Consider the following 6,249-nt stretch of genomic DNA (forward strand, 5'->3'; position numbering starts at 1 on the left):
AGCTTGGATAAGCCTCGCCCCTGCAGTGCCATTCTGTTCCCTCTTTCCCCCTAGTAGGAAGGCAGAATTGTTATGTCTCCCTAACACACAGCCAATGGCTGGTAAGTACTCTGCAGCTCTTCTGCCTCGTCATCCAAGCCTGCGGGTGGGGTCGGGGCCAGGGAGGGAACAGGTGCAAGGGACTGTCCTCAGTCATCTTTTCTCCAGAACTAATCCTTCTAAGAACTCCCAACAGTCATGCCTCCTTTCCCAGCCTTTGTCTCCGATGGGACCCCTTTGTGCGGCTCTTCCTTCTACTGCTGCCTCACGCTATCACGATCAACTTCTCTGCCTTGATGGCCCCCAACACATTCCATCTAGAAATGGGGGGGGGTGTCATCTGGTTTTATCATGCCCGCTCCCACGGAGAACGGCGGCTCCATGAGCCTGCAATGTGGTCTGTGCCATTTTCCCCAAACCTGGACAAGCACGTTGGAGGCACGCCACCATCCCCCGCTGTCCCTCCCCGCCCTCCCCAAACCGTCCATGTCCATCCCCCTCCAGAAGAGCAGCCCCAAGAGGTCATGGTTCTAACCACCTCCCCTGCAACACGGCAGCCTGCGAAACGGAAGCTGCTCGCTGTAAAGAACATTAGAATGCTGCCCGCCTCGAAGACATCACGTCGTCAGCTTCTTCCATCGGCAGCTTTTCGACTCATAAAAATATCACCTCACACAGTTTCTCATGAACCTGCTGCCAAGGGAGCAGAGGCCACGGCGTTGGGGCTGACAGAACGACGCGGCGAGGAGAAGGCAGGGCGTTGAGACGGGCATCTGTCGTCCCCAGCAGGTCTCCCCCCTTGGCAGAGAATCCTTGAATCTGCTCTACTTCGTACCATGCAAATGAGGTGCTGATGAGGTCACCGCATTCTGCCGGATTATTATCTCTGACATTTTATTCATAATAATTATAGAGCCTTTCCACCTTCAAAGTGCTTTGCAAACAATAATTAATTAATTAACACTCGTAACACCCTGGCGAGGTAGCTTAGTATTATTAATTTATCTCTACAGTATATTATTAGCCACCGTTTCCTCCCTCCCCACAAAAAAAAAAAAAAAATGACCGTTGAGCTCCTGTGCTGTGTTTCTCGTCCTTTCTGGGCCAATCCTCCGTTTTCCTACTCAATCTTCCGCTCAGCTCAGCAATGAGATGCGTGCGCCTCTTTGGATCTCACACCAAGCTCGCCACAAGCCATCACCCCGCCGGTCCTGGTCATGGATTCTGTTTCTCTCCCATCCCAGCATCTTCTGTTAATGCAATTCTTCCCTCCCTGCCCCCGAGCCCCACTGCCTTTCCTTCAGTTCTACCCTGTTCCCACCTTCTCTCCCACCTTTGACTTCGTGCTTGTATGATCCTAGCACAAACGTATCTCTAACCCCCATGCTTGATCTTGTCTTGGGCTCTGTGCTTCCCGGGTCTACATTCTACCTACCAGTTGGCTCCCCATCCATCGATCCTCCTACTTATTTGGATTTTAATTATGTGAATTAGACTTCTCTGAGGGCTGCTTCAAGGAAGGGTACCATTTCACTCCCGCTCCTTGCTCTAGTCCCTCATTCTTTATCTCATTTTCTTCCCGGGGCAGAGCATCGTCTCCCCATCTACTCCTGCCGCCCTCAGCCCGTCCTTTCATTCACTCCCTGGTTCCTGCCGCGGGTGGGGCTCTGGGCTCCCTCGGGGGTGGGCAGAGGACAACCCGGACAGATGAGGACCCAGGCTCCATCTCCCAAAGAAGGTGAGAGAAGCATGGCGGCGGGAGGCGATCTGAGAGGCTCTGTGGGAATTCAAGGTGGCGATTCATTGCAATTCTGCCAGGGCGTCGGAAGAGGGGACATGGCACAGAAATTGCCACGGAAGGGAGGACGCTTGGAAGAGGAGTGGGTTGGGTTTTGTCTGATGGAGGAAGAGGGGCAGGTGGTCCCAGGCGTCGGGAGCTGCATGAACAAGGGGCTGTGGCGTGGGCTGGGATGACTCAGACTCTCATTTCACCTTGAGCCCTCTGCAGGCAGGTCCTCCCCTGCCACCAGGGACAGGCAAAGCGCAGAGGGGTGAAGGGAGGGGAGGAGGGGGGAGGGGGCACGAGCCCCACAAGCGTCGAAGAGGGCAACGATCGAACCCGAGATTTTCTAGGGAGAATGAGCAGGGACAACTCACCTCACACAGCAGACAGCAGTTCTCTCTGAACACCTCCCCCCGGCATTTTCACCCTCCCCTCTCCGAAGTCCCTTGAAAACCAACCTGGATTGTTCTTTCCCTGGACCGCACAGCCTCCGGGGCCCAAATCCCCAGCCCTGCACATTCTCCCAGCTCTACTCCACACCCCCTTTCACAACCCAGAGCTGTTTCACTTACTGCTCTCCCTCTGCTCTCCGTCTCTCCCTCTGTCACCTCCACCGTCTTCGGGGGATACAGATGCCCCCAAACAAAAACGGGCTCCAAGTACTAGGACCGCCACAGATTGGGAGGAATCATTATAAATATCAAATAATGTTTTCCTAGGACAAATAATTTTTTTGGTCATGTCTGTGGAATTACAAATGGTCGTGTCTCGCTAAAGCAGTGTGTGTGTGTGTGTGTGTGTGTGTGTGCGGGCGCGCGCACGCGCACATGTACGTGTGTGCATACACACATGTGTGTATAAAGGATAGTGAATTCCAATACCAGGCTAACAAGTTTGGCTGTTTCTCTGGGTGGTGAGGATTATATCTGCTTCCGGAGGCTGCCAATACAAAGTATCAACAACCTTGCCATGGTGGTGGGGCTTAAAATAACAGGAATGTATCGTGTCACTGTTCTGGAAGCTGGAAGACCAGCATGAAGGTTCCGGCAGGATTGGTTCCTGTGGGGAGCCCTCTCTCCTAGCTTCTGGTGATGGCGGGCCATTCTCGATGTTTCTTGGCTAGTCGAGGCCTCACTGCTGCCTGTGCCTTCACCTTTACCTGGCATTCGCCCTGCGTCCCTGGATCTCCATATGCCCGGCTTTTTCTCACAACACCAGCCATACTGCCTACTCCAATACTACCTCATCTGAACTCACTACAACTGCAAGGAAGGGCCCACTCTGAGAGCAGAGGAGAGACAACTAAGGGAGCGGCGTGGCGGTGGGGGTGGTCAGGCTCCCTGCTTGGGTTGACCCCCAAGGCAGACCCCCGCCTCATCACCTCCACCCCACTCCACAGAGGTCAAGCCCCAAACATCGTAACAGTAAGAGTGACCATTAGCATCTATGGGGCATTAACTATTTACCAGGTACTGCGCTAAGCACCTAGGAGCAGCACCCCATTGAATCCCCACCATTCCATTTCGAAGTAGGTGCTTACTTGACAAACAATTATTTGACACCAACAGTGCCAGGCACTGTTCCGAGGGCTTTTCAAATATTAACTCATTCCATCCTCCATTGAAAAAGATTTCTGGGCCCAAGATGGAGGCCCTCCTGTCCAAGGTGCCCTGTCAGCAAACTGAAACTTGGCTTAGAGAATACCATGTCCCCATGCTTGGCCAGGAAGGCAGTCTCCCCATCCAGCTTGCCCATCTCCAAATGCCAAAATTTCCCATCCTAAGCAAGGTTGCCCAGTGGCCTCAGCCAATCAGGTATTTTCCATTATTCCCTTCCTCCTTCCTTATTGTTCATCTTCTAAAAGTGCCTTGCCTTCCACCGCATTTGGCAGTACTCCGAAAGGTCATCGTCCAGCTCATGAAGTGTTCGAGAAAGTTTGTTTGTAGCACTTAAATCGTCTTCTCTAATCATTTTGTACTACTTCCTCGCAGCTCCACTGAGGTAAGAGTATGCACCTGTTACAGACGGGGCAACAAGATGGCAAAACTCACCGACGTCTTCAACCCAGCCAGTGACAACGTCGGGTCTGCCCCCACCCCCGCCAGTTACCCCGGGAAGCGCTCTTCTGCCTCCATAAGGAGGCAAAGATAGTCCCAGAAACCCGATTGTTCACCACTGGAAACATGGGCTGATGTGGTAAGTATAATAGAACATTTTGTGGGCTTGGGCATAGGAATGAGTCTGTTCATGGAAGAAGTGGAGAAAGTGGGGGCAGGGAGGCATGTAAAACTTGGGGAAAGGTCTGTCTGTGATGCTAGCTCTTTCCATCCGTGGAGACCATGAGAAGAGCAGAAACTCTCAAAACCACAAAGATGGCCAAGCACACAGGAGATGATATGCACAGACGGCCAAGTTTCCAGGGAGGTTGGGGAGAGGGAAAGGGATGCTCACCACTGCCCTCCCAGGTCGCTCGGAGAGTCGGGGCTGCTGGGATAGGCAGGAGCTGCCCCTAGGAAAAGGGTGAAGCAGGGGTGCAAGTGGGGTCTTGCCTCTGTGCTCAGAACCATCCTCCACACAGTATCCTGGGTCATTTTTCTAGAACACCAATCTGATGACATCATCCCCACCTCTCCCACGAAGAACTCTCAATGGCTCCCATCACCTACCAGAAAAACTCTGAACTGGATCAATTTCTCCCTGCTGCCCCCCATGCCACCCTACATTCTAACCTCCAGCAGCTCTGTCCTGCTACCCCAGACTGTTCCATTCTCCCCTCCAGGGCTGTGTGTGTCTGTCTGTCTGTGACTTTTTCCCTGTCCCTCTCCATGCTCCCACTCCCACCTTCTGCATTTCCCTCATCCCCTCCACCTCGTTTCTGCCCACGTGTGCTTCAAGTCTCAGACACTTGACACCTGTCTGTGAAGGGCTTCCCTGACTCCCCACAAACAGACTTAGATCTACCCCCATCTTTCCTGCTGGCACTCTCAGGGCCAAGCCCCATATTTCTTAAATTGTAGTAAAAAATACATATAACATAAAATTAATCATCTCAACCATTTTTATTTCATTTTTATTTTTTTCAAGATTTTATTTATTTGAGAGAGATATCACAAGTAGGCAGAGAGGCAGGCAGAAAGAGAGGGAGAAGCAGCTCTCCGCTGAGCAGAGAGGCCGATGCAGGGCTTGATCCCAGAACCTTGAGATCACGACCTGAGCTGAAGGCAGAGGCTCAACCCACTGAGCCACCCCGCTGCCCCTATTTCATTTTTAATAAGAATTGTCTATATTTGAGGCGTACAATGTGGTGATTGGATATACAGAGTGAAATGATGACTACAGTCAAGCTAATTACATAACCAGTCCCTCACTTCGTTACCTTTTCTGTGTGTGTGTGTGATAAAAGCACCCGAAATCTTCTCTCTTAGCAAATATCCAGTATTCAAAACAGTAGGATTAAGTATAATCATCACTCTGTACATTAGAGGTCTAGACTTATTCATCCTACAACCCAAATTTGTACATTTTGGTTACATCTTCCCATTTCCCACACCCCCCACCATTCCGAGTAACCGCAATTCTATTCCCTGCTTCCATGAGTCTGACATTTCCAGATGCCACGTGTAAGTGAGATCATATAGCTTTTTTCTTTATGCGTCTGGCTTCTTTCACAGAGCATAATGCTCTCCAAGTTCACCCGTGTTGTTGCAATTTCCTTTTTTAAGGCTGAAAAATATTCTACTATATATATGCCTATACTCATACCGTGTCTACGTCATCTATTCATCCATCAGCGGACACTTGGGTTGCTTCCGTGTCTTGGCTACTGTGAATAATGTTGCAGTGAACGTGGGTTCAAGGTGTTGGTTTCATATCTTTTGGGTATAGACGCAGAAGAGACACTGCTCGGTCATAGGGTAGTTCTATTTTTAGTTTTTTGGAGGAACTTCCAAATTGTTTTCCTTAATGGTCCCACCAACAGTGTGTAAGGATTCCCTTTTTCCCCATGCCCTTGCCAACACTTGTTACCTCATCGATTTTTGATAATAGCCGTCCTAACAAGTGCGAGATGACACCTCCATATTAATTAATTTTAGTATACAGTTTAACAGTGTCAAACACATCACATTGTTGTGCAAGCAATCTCCAGAACTTTTCACCTTACAAAATAGAAAGTCTGCACCCATTAAACAGCAACTCTCCTGTCCCCTTTGCCCCAGTGCCTGGCAACCACCATTCTACTTTCTGTCTCTGTGAATTTGACTTCTCTAATTTATCTCCATCCCTCACTTTTTATTGTGTCATGGGTATAGTGTCAGAGTCTATGACTCCATTGTGTGCAGAATATTTTTATTTTAAGGCATCTCAGTCCCACGGTGAGCCCCTGTCCCTCTGGGGTGACAGAAATTCCAGCACGGTTCTTATCGGGC

Source organism: Mustela erminea, chromosome 4 (assembly GCF_009829155.1).
Source record: "Mustela erminea isolate mMusErm1 chromosome 4, mMusErm1.Pri, whole genome shotgun sequence".
Classification (NCBI taxonomy): Eukaryota; Metazoa; Chordata; class Mammalia; order Carnivora; family Mustelidae; genus Mustela; species Mustela erminea.